General features: G+C 46.1%; 1 long non-coding RNA gene across 1 annotated transcript; it reads right to left on the reverse strand.

The window, feature by feature from the left end:
* Nucleotides 1–3,618: 3,618 nt before the first annotated feature.
* On the reverse strand, nucleotides 3,619–6,611 carry LOC115474922. Its single transcript, XR_003942937.1, has 3 exons — nucleotides 6,599–6,611; nucleotides 5,008–5,012; nucleotides 3,619–3,701 (listed from the first exon to the last, which is right to left on the reverse strand). It is a non-coding gene; the product is annotated as an uncharacterized LOC115474922 (long non-coding RNA).
* Nucleotides 6,612–10,867: the final 4,256 nt, after the last annotated feature.

Here is a 10,867-nt window from a genome sequence, read left to right on the forward strand (position 1 = left end):
CCCGCGGGAGGTGGTGGAGATGAAAATGGTAACGGAATTCAAACATGCATTGGATAAACATAAAGGAATCCTGTTCAGAAGGAATGGATCCTCAGAAACTTAGCGGAGATTGGGTGGCAGAGCCGGTGGTGGGAGGCGGGGCTGGTGGTTGGGAGGCGGGGCTAGTGCTGGGCAGACTTCTACGGTCTGCCCTGAAAATGGCAGATACAAATCAAGGTCAGGTATACACAAAAAGTAGCACATATGAGTTTATCTTGTTGGGCAGACTGGATGGACCGTGCAGGTCTTTCTCTGCCGTCATCTACTATGTTACTATGTTTTCGCAAATTTAGGGCGTCTCTTACTAAGGCGCTGACGTTTTTAGCGCGCGCTAAAATTGTGGGCGCGTTAACTTTCCAGACACCCATAGGAATGCATTGGCGTCTCTTAACGTTTAGTGCGTCCACAATTTTAGCGTGCGCTAAAAACGTGAGCGCGCCTTAGTAAAAGACCCTCTTAAAGCGGCTTTAAAATCTTTTTTTTTTTTCAGCAAGCCTTTCATTCCCAGTCACCATAGATGTCGTGGGCATTTGCTACCTGTTTGATTTTTCCTTTCTACTTCTTTCTTATTTGATTAATGGCGTTCTTTCCTTAATTTTATAATGTATTATACTCTTCCTGTAAACCGCTTTGCTGTATACTTACGATGGGCGGTGTATTTAGTCAAATAAACCATAAAAACTGTTGTTTCCTTCACGCTGTCATTTTGGTGGAATTTCTTTCATTAGTCAAAATTTATGACAGAATCTCCAGGAAGAAGACGGAGGAAGCCATCCATCCCCGTGCTCCATAAGTTGTAATATCTTTAAAATACCTCACAGCCCAATATCACAAAAGACCATTATCTCCTCTTGGTGAGCAGCTGGTCTGCTCATTGCACTTCATGTTACAAATGGCCCAAGCAAAACAAAAATGCCTCTCATGCTTACAGAAGCCCATGAAATTTCTGGTAATGAATGAGACCTCTCATTTCACTGTTGGACAAAGGGCTGGCATTGAAGATGTCTTGTATTTCCCACGTGCAAGTCCCGGCACGGGCCTCACTCCTCTGTTCGACTTAACCCAGCTCTTCCTGCATTGGCAGGTGAGCCATTTCCTCCCTTTTTCTGTAACAGAGAATGGGTACAGTAAGATAAGTATTGCCATACTGGGAAAGACCAAAGGTCCATCTAGTCCAGCATCCTGTTTCCAACAGTGGCCAATCCAGGTCACAAATACAAACCACTTCTTCTGTTACCCTCTTGTTCTGCTTTTTTTCTTTTGGTTTGCTATTTCTGTGGCAGATCTTTGCCTTTTTTGTTTGTTTTTGTCTCTTTCATTTAAACACTATTCAACAATTTATTTTCAGTGTTCAAGTCCTTTGCTTTGGATCCATCTCCTTAACTCCCTGAGGCTGGAGTCCTACTACCTTTAAGACAAACCAGAAAGCTTATCTCTGTAGGGATACTTTTAACTGACCAGGGGCATAGCCACAGGGGATCCTTGGAGTTCTGAGCCCCCCTACTTTGGGATCAAGTCGCCTCCAAAATTGCAGCATTGGATGCATGGTTGGCAGGGATGCCCAAGTCCTGCCAGCCAAAGAGATTTGACGCCTGAGCCCCCCCCCCCCCCCCCCCCCCCGCACATGCTGCCTGAGTAGTAGGAAGTTGGTGGGATGCTGCACAGGGTTGCCAGATGGGAAAAAATTTCCAGCCCTAAACCCAAACTCAAACCTCGCCTCCCACGTCACCAACCCCGCTTCCCACATCAATAACCCCGCCCCTGAAATGCTTCTATTGGACCACATCGGACCAATAGAAGCGCCGGAAAAGCTTCTATTAGACCAAATTGGACCAATAGAAGCCCCGGAAAAAAGTGCCCAAACCCACACAGCGGCCAGGGGAAAACCGCCCAAAAACCCGCACCCTGCAGCCGCCGAAATTTTCCCGCAGCCGCTCGCGGAAACCCGCCCAATTGGGCGGGAAAACCGTAACCCTGGCAACAATGGGCTGCCACTACTTCTGCACATGCTCAGTTCATGCGTGGAAGTGCTGGCACCAGCAGCTGGACCACCCCACAGACTTCTCAAAGCTCAGGTTGCATGGGCGGGGACTCCAGCAAAGAATCACTTCGGCTGATAGGGCTTGTGCATCCCCATCATCAAAGGTATGATGTGGCAATGGGGGGAGAAGAATAGAGAGGAAAGGAAATGCATGGCTCCCAGTCCCATCTGAGCCCCCCAAAAATGGAGTTCTGGCTATACCCAGGGGATGGGACGACTTCCCTATGAAGAAAGACTAAGGAGGCTAGGGCTTTTCAGCTTGGAGAAGAGACGGCTGAGGGGAGACATGATAGAGGTATATAAAATAATGAGTGGAGTGGAACAGGTGGACGTGAAGCGTCTGTTCACGCTTTCCAAAAATACTAGGACTAGGGGGCATGCGATGAAACTACAGTGTAGTAAATTTAAAACAAATCGGAGAAACGTTTTCTTCACGCAACACATAATTAAACTCTGGAATTCGTTGCCACAGGACGTGGTGAAGGCGGTTAGCTTAGCAGAGTTTAAAAAGGGGTTGGACGGTTTCCTAAAGGACAAGTCCATAAACCGCTACTAAATGGACTTGGGAAAAATCCACAATTCCAGGAATAACATGTATAGAATGTTTGTACGTTTGGGAAGCTTGCCAGGTGCCCTTGGCCTGGATTGGCCGCTGTCGTGGACAGGATGCTGGGCTCGATGGACCCTTGGTCTTTTCCCAGTGTGGCATTACTTATGTACTTATGTACCCCTGTAACTGATATTGATAAAAAAAATTTATCATAGTATATGGATCAGATAGCTATGCCATGTTTGAACTAAGCTAACTTTGCAACATAAATTTGTTTTCCCCTAAAAAAAAAATATATTCTTTTCTATTTTTAATTATTTGGCTAGCGTAAACATCTCTGATGGTTCTTCAAACAACGATATATCAAATGTCAATAAACTTAAACTCCTCCCTGACATTTGTGTATTCAATTTTTTTTAACCCCTGCATCAGGAAGCTCAGCATTCCTGCCCCCGAAGATCAGCGCAGGTGTTAGGAAATACATCTGCTCTTATTCCTCAGGCTCTTAGCAGGATGGATTTGTGTGCCAGGCAGTCTCTGATGGCTTCTTGCTTTCTCTCCTGAAAGGTAAATGAGAGAAGGCAAAGTCTTTCTCTTTCTTCCCATGGGGTTTAAACTTAAAAAAAAAAATTGACTGCAAATATGCAGCTGTTAAAATATGGGGCCGTTGCTCACAGGACAAATGATATCACACTTTGCTTAATCAGCAATTCTCAGAAGGCTACTTTTTGAACTCCTGGGAGAGTAATACAGCAGTGCACACACACACAAATGTCCTCTTCTCCCCCCGCCCAAAAAAAGTAGCATGCTTATATTTCTCTCTCCCTCTCCATTTCAGAAGTCCAAAAAATGTCACATGTTTAAAAGGCATAAAATACAAATAATAAAAAGATGCTCAATATTCAGAGTAAATTATCTTTATGCATGTATTTATTGGAATTTATTTACCACCTTTTGAAAGAAAGTGGCAAATACCTATCCATTTACTTTTAACCCTTTAGTGTCCAATGTTCCCATCAATCTGTTCCCATATGGCTTATTACGAGAACATTGGCCACTAAAGGGTTAAACCTTCTATGGATAATATTGATTCATTCCAGTATTTATATACTGCTTAGACCTAAGTGGTTTACAGTTTCTTTTTACATGTATTGGGTCTGTCCCTGGTGGGCTCATAACCTAAGTAGTACGTTGTACTGCTGTTGTACCTGCAGAGGGAATTGAACCTGGTTCCCCAGAATCTCAACCCACTGCAGATCATCAGGCAGCAGTGGGAACTGAACCCAGTTCCCCAGGTCCCCAACCCGTTGCACTAATCATTAGGCCACTCCTCAACATACATGTAACATAGTAGATGACGGCAGAGAAAGACCTGCACGGGCCATCCAGTCTGCCCAACAAGATACTCATATGTGCTACTTTATGTGTATACCTGACCTTGATTTGTATCTGCCATTTTCAAGGAACAGACCGTAGAAGTCCGCCCCGCCTCCCACCACCGGCTCTGCCACCCAAACTCTGCTAAGCTTCGAGGATCCATTCCTTTGGAACAGGATTCCTTTGTTTATCCCACGCATTTTTGAATTCCATTACCGTTTTCATCTCCACCACCTCCCGCGGGAGGGCATTCCAAGTATCCACCACTCTCTCCGTGAAAAAAATACTTCCTGACATTTTTCTTGAGTCTGCCCCCCTTCAATCTCATTTCATGTCCTCTGGTTCTACCGCCTTCCCATCTACGGAAAAGGTTCGTTTGCGGGTTAATACCTTTTAAATATTTGAATGTCTGTATCATATCATCCCTGTTTCTCCTTTCCTCCATGGTATACGTGTTCAAGTCAATAAGTCTCTCCTCATATGTCTTGTAACGCAAATCCCATACCATTCTCGTAGCTTTTCTTTGCACCGCTTCAATTTTTTTTACATCCTTAGCAAGATACGGCCTCCAGAACTGAACACAATACTCCAGGTGGGGCCTCACCAACGACTTATACAGGGGCATCAACACCCCCCTTTCTTCTGCTGGTCACACCTCTCTCTATACAGCCTAACAACCTTCTAGCTAGGGTCACCGCCTTGTCACACTGTTTTGCCACACTGTCACAGGGCAGCTCTATGAGAGGGTATGTGATAGAAGTCTATTCTGCTTTCCTTTATAGGTTAACCTGGTAAATACATGTTTACTATTTAGGTCCGACCACTTATGCCAGCTATAGAGCTGGTGTGAATGCACCTGGATAACAAAGATATGTGCACAACTTATAGTATTTATGTTACAACTGTGGGCGAGAGCCATTCTCTTGCTTCACACCTGTGTGCACCCCTCTTCCAATGCCCTATGCATAATACACGTGTATTTACAGAATAGTGCTGTGACAGAATCTTGGCATACATAAATCTCCAAACTTTATAAAAAAGCGCAAAACGTTGTGCACGCAAATTTGAGCGCATGCCCAATTGGTGTGTGCAATTTAATTGAATCATGAGTTAATTAGTGCCAATAATTGGCTTTTAACAAGCAATTATTGGCACTAATTAGATTTAATTAAAATGTACGCGTGTAAATTTAGGCACAGGAATCTGTAAAAGTAAAAAAAAAAAAAAGGGGCATAGAAATGGGAGGATTATTGGTGGATCGCGGGCATTCCTTTAAGTTATAGATACTAGCCGTTGAGCCCGTGAAAACGGGCTACGTTTGGAATGGGGGGGGGGTTCTGAGCCCCCCCCCCCAGGAGTCACTGCCGCCGTCCCTCCACCCGGCCCGAGCAGCACTGTAAACTTACATCAGCAAAGCTGCCGTCGGGCTTTCTTCTCTGCCTTTTTTTTTTTTTTTGTTACATTTGATACCCCATAAGTACATAAGTAATGCCACATTGGGAAAAGACCAAGGGTCCATCGAGCCCAGCATCCTGTCCACGACAGCGGCCAATCCAGGCCAAGGGCACCTGGCAAGCTTCCCAAACGTACAAACATTCTATACATGTTATTCCTGGAATTTTGGATTTTTCCAAGTCCGTTTAGTAGCGGTTTATGGACTTGTCCTTTAGGAAACCGTCCAACCGCTTTTTAAACTCTGCTAAGCTAACCGCCTTCACCACTTTCTCCGGCAACGAATTCCAGAGTTTAATTACACGTTGGGTGAAGAAAAATTTTCTCCGATTTGTTTTAAATTTACTACACTGTAGTTTCATCGCATGCCCCCTAGTCCTAGTATTTTTGGAAAGCGTGAACAGAAGCTTCACATCCACCTGTTCCACTCCACTCATTATTTTATATACCTCTATCATGTCTCCCCTCAGCCGTCTCTTCTCCAAGCTGTATAGCCCTAGCCTCCTTAGTCTTTCTTCATAGGGAAGTCGTCCCATCCCCGCTATCATTTTAGTCGCCCTTCGCTGCACCTTTTCCAATTCTACTGTATCTTTCTTGAGATGCGGCGACCAGAATTGAACACAATACTCAAGGTGTGGTCGCACCATGGAGCGATACAACGGCATTATAACATCCTCACACCTGTTTTCCATACCTTTCCTAATAATACCCAACATTCTATTCGCTTTCTTAGCCGCAGCAGCACACTGAGCAGAAGGTTTCAGTGTGTTATCGACGACGACACCCAGATCCCTTTCTTGGTCCGTAACTCCTAACGTGGAACCTTGCATGACGTAGCTATAATTCAGGTTCTTTTTTCCCACATGCATCACCTTGCACTTGCTCACATTAAACATCATCTGCCATTTAGCCGCCCAGTCTCCCAGTCTCGTAAGGTCCTCTTGTAATTTTTCACAATCCTGTCGTGATTTAACGACTTTGAATAACTTTGTGTCATCAGAAAATTTAATTACCTCGCTAGTTACTCCCATCTCTAAATCATTTATAAATATATTAAAAAGCAGCGGTCCTAGCACGGACCCCTGAGGAACCCCACTAACTACCCTTCTCCATTGTGAATACTGCCCATTTAACCCCACTCTCTGTTTCCTATCCTTCAACCAGTTTTTAATCCACAATAGGACATTTCCTCCTATCCCATGACCCTCCAATTTCCTCTGTAGCCTTTCATGAGGTACCTTGTCAAACGCCTTTTGAAAATCCAGATACACAATATCAACCGACTCCCCTTTGTCCACATGTTTGTTCACTCCTTGAAAGAATTGAAGTAAATTGGTCAGGCAAGATTTCCCCACACAAAAGCCATGCTGACTTGGTCTCAGTAATCCATGTCCTTGGATGTGCTCTGTAATTTTGTTTTTAATAATAGCCTCTACCATTTTCCCAGGCACCGACGTCAGACTCACCGGTCTATAATTTCCCGGATCTCCCCTGGAGCCTTTTTTAAAAATGGGCGTTACATTGGCCACCCTCCAATCTTCCGGTACTATGCTCGATTTTAAGGATAAGTTGCATATCACTAGCAGTAGCTCCGTAAGCTCGTTTTTCAGTTCTATCAGTACTCTAGGATGAATACCATCTGGTCCAGGAGATTTGCTACTCTTCAGTTTGCCGAACTGCCCCATTACGTCCTCCAGGTTTACCGTGAAGTCAGTAAGTTTCTCCGACTCGTCCGCTTGAAATACCATTTCAGACACCGGTAACCCACCCAAATCTTCCTCGGTGAAGACCGAAGCAAAGAATTCATTCAGTCTCTCCGCTACGTCTTTGTCTTCCTTGATCGCCCCTTTTACCCCTCGGTCATCCAGCGGCCCAACCGATTCTTTTGCCGGCTTCCTGCTTTTAATATACCGAAAAAAATTTTTACTATGTTTTTTTGCCTCTAATGCTATCTTTTTTTCATACTCCCTCTTGGCCTTCTTAATCTGCGCCTTGCATTTGCTTTGACACTCCTTATGCTGTTTCTTGTTATTTTCAGATGGTTCCTTCTTCCATTTTCTGAAGGCGTTTCTTTTAGCCCTAATAGCTTCCTTCACCTCACTTTTCAACCAGGCCGGGTGTCTTTTGGACTTTCGTCTTTCTTTTCTAATTTGCGGAATATGTATGGCCTGGGCCTCCAGGATGGTATTTTTGAACAGCGTCCACGCCTGTTGTACAGTTTTTACTCTCTCAGTTGCCCCCCTAAGTTTTTTTTTTACCGTTCTTCTCATTTTATCATAGTCTCCTTTTTTAAAGTTAAACGCTAACGTATTTGACTTTCTGTGTACAGTTACTTCAAGGTCGATGTCAAAACTGATCATATTATGGTCACTGTTATCAAGCGCTTTCCCACTCATGGCAGGCTCAATGCGGTGGGCAATGGAGGGTTAAGTGACTTGCCCAGAGTCACAAGGAGCTGCCTGTGCCAGGAATCAAACTCAGTTCCTCAGTTCCCCAGGACCAAAGTCCACCACCCTAACCACTAGGCCACTCCTCCACTGTTGCTACTATTTGAGATTCTACATGGAATGTTGCTATTCCAACATTCCATGTAGAAGTTGGCCCTTGCAGATCACCAATGTGGCCGCGCAGGCTTCTGCTTCTGTGAGTCTGACGTCCTGCACGTACGTGCAGGACGTCAGACTCACAGAAACAGAAGCCTGTGCAGCCTTCTACATGGAATGTTGCTAGTGGAATAGCAACATTCCATGTAGAATCTCCAATAGTATCTATTTTATTTTTGTTACATTTGTACCCTGCGCTTTCCCACTCATGGCAGGCTCAATGTGGCTTACATAGGACAATGGAGGGTTAAGTGACTTGCCCAGAGTCACAAGGAGCTGCCTGTGCCGGGAATCGAACTCAGTTCCTCAGTTCCCCAGGACCAAAGTCCACCACCCTAACCACTAGGCCACTCCTCCTTTGTCCCGCCCTCGCCTGCTGCTGCGTGCTGATGTAAGTTTACAGTGCTGCTCGGGCTGGATGGAGGGGCGGCGGCGACTCCAGGGGAGGGGGAGCGGTTCCGACGTCTGCAGCATGCCAGTAGAGGCTTCCCTCTCTGTCCCGCCCCCATCATCACGTATTGAAGAGGGGGCGGGGCAGAGAGGGAAGTCTCTACTGCGCATTTGCGAGTGAGTACGGTCACTCGCCGTTTATATGTTTGATAGAGAATAAGGGCATCCATGTCTAAATTTACAAACGGGGATTTGCACCACATTTTAGTTGGTGCAAATGGTCGTGCCTAAGGTTAAGCTCTGTTCTATAAACCGCACCTAACTTTTAAGTGCAACAGGCAAAAACATCCTCCTACTACAGTTCGACATGTCGAGTGCATTTGACATGGCAGCAGTGGCATAGCTGCATGGGGCCACGGGGGCCTGGACCCCCATAGATTTGGCCCTGGACCCCCCCTGCCGCCGTCGCGGGCTACCTTTGCTGGCGGGGGACCCCAACCCTCGCCAGCCGAGATCCTCTTCTTCTGATGCAAGGCTTCGTTCTGTTTCTGTGAGTCTGACGTCCTGCACGTACAACGTTGAGGACATCAGACTCGGAAACAGAACGAAGCCTTGCGCCGGGAGAAGAGGACCTCGGCTGGCGGGGGTTGGGGTCCCCTGCCAGCAAAGGTAGGCAGCGGCGAGGGAGGGTTGGCATTGGAAGGGGGGTCGAGAGGGTCGTCGGCAGGGGGGTTGGCAATGGTGGGGGGGGGGGGAGCTAAAATGTGCCTCCTCACCTCGGGCTCTGGACCCCCCTCCCACCGAAGTCTGCCTACGCCCCTGCATGGTAGACCACCACATACTACTAAGAATACTCGATAAGAGAGGAATTGGAGGGAAAATACTTATGGACCCGGGGATTCCTGGCCACTAGGTCTTATCAAGTCTAATCCTTTTACCCCTACCTTACCTGACCCTTTTTCTAATTGTATTTGTTTAAAACTTGGCGTCCACCATTACGGCATTTTGTAAGCCACATTGAACCTGCTGATATGTGGGGAAATGCGGGATACAAACGTTACAAATAAATAAAAATAATCAAATTCAGAAATCTCCCAACCTTGGAAAGCAGAATATGGAGTACTACAGGGATCACCACTCTCGCCTATACTATTCAACCTAATGATGATCCCATTAGCCAGGTCCCTATCCAAACAAGGCCTTAACCCATTCTTATACGTGGGACGACGATACAATTTTCATCCCTTTCAAAAATAACCCATCAGAAATCACCTCCGAAATCACAAACAACATGAACACCATGGAATCCTGGGCATCAGCCTTCAAGTTGAAACTCAATAGAGAAAAAAAACCACACTGCCTCATTCTCTCATCCCAACTTAATACTGAATATTTCACAACCATCAGTGCCTTGGGCTCATCTCTCCCAATCTCAGACAACCTGAAAATCCTAGGCATCACCATAGACCATGACCTATCACTTGAAAACCAAGCCAAGGCCATTACAAAGAAAATGTTCTACACAATGTGGAAACTCAAACGCATAAAACAGTACTTCCCAAGGGATATTTTCCGCAATATGATCCAAACAATGGTTCTAGCCCACGTGGACTAGTGCACTGGAATCTAAGCAGGGTGCAAAGATCAAATTTTAAGGAAACTACAAACAGCACAAAACACGGCTACCAGGCTCATCTACAGAAAAACATAATTTGAAAGCGCAAAACCCTTTCTCCAAAAACTACACTGGCTACTGATCAAGGCATGTGTAGCCTTCAACATAGGCGCCGACTCCATGGGTGCAGTGGCTGCTCGAGCACCCCCAATATTTCACCCACCGGAAGTTCGTTCCCTCCCTCCCTTCGAGTTCCAAGCCCCCTCCCTCCGAATTTTAAAAGTCATCTATTTTACCTCGTCGGGGTTAGGGCGGCAGCAGTGGTAAAAAGCATGCAGGCTTGGCTTGGTGCTTAGCTCAGTTTTCTCTTCTCTCTCTCTCAGCTCTGGCCCCGCCCTTGCGGAAACAGGAAATGAGGGCGGGGCCAGAGCTGAGAGAGAGAAGAGAAAACTGAACTAAGCGCCGAGCCTGCATGCTTTTTACCGCTGCTGCTGCCCTAACCCCAACGAGGTAAAATAGATTACTTTTAAAATTCGGAGGGAGGGGGCTTGGAACTCGAAGGGAGGGATGACGACCCTGGAACTGGGAGGGAGGGGGGACCCGGGAACTCAGGGGGAGGGGGATGAGGGGGAGGGGGAATGCACCACCTGTAAAAAAAATAAATAAAAATTCAGCACCCCCCAATCATTTTGAAAAGTTGGCTCCTATGGCCTTCAAGATCTGCTGTCTAGTACACAGAAAACTCTTTGGCCTAGCATCGGGCTGCATGACCGAACTAATCGAGTTACCAATTAGGAATG

This window comes from Microcaecilia unicolor, chromosome 7, assembly GCF_901765095.1.
Source record: "Microcaecilia unicolor chromosome 7, aMicUni1.1, whole genome shotgun sequence".
Taxonomy (NCBI): Eukaryota; Metazoa; Chordata; class Amphibia; order Gymnophiona; family Siphonopidae; genus Microcaecilia; species Microcaecilia unicolor.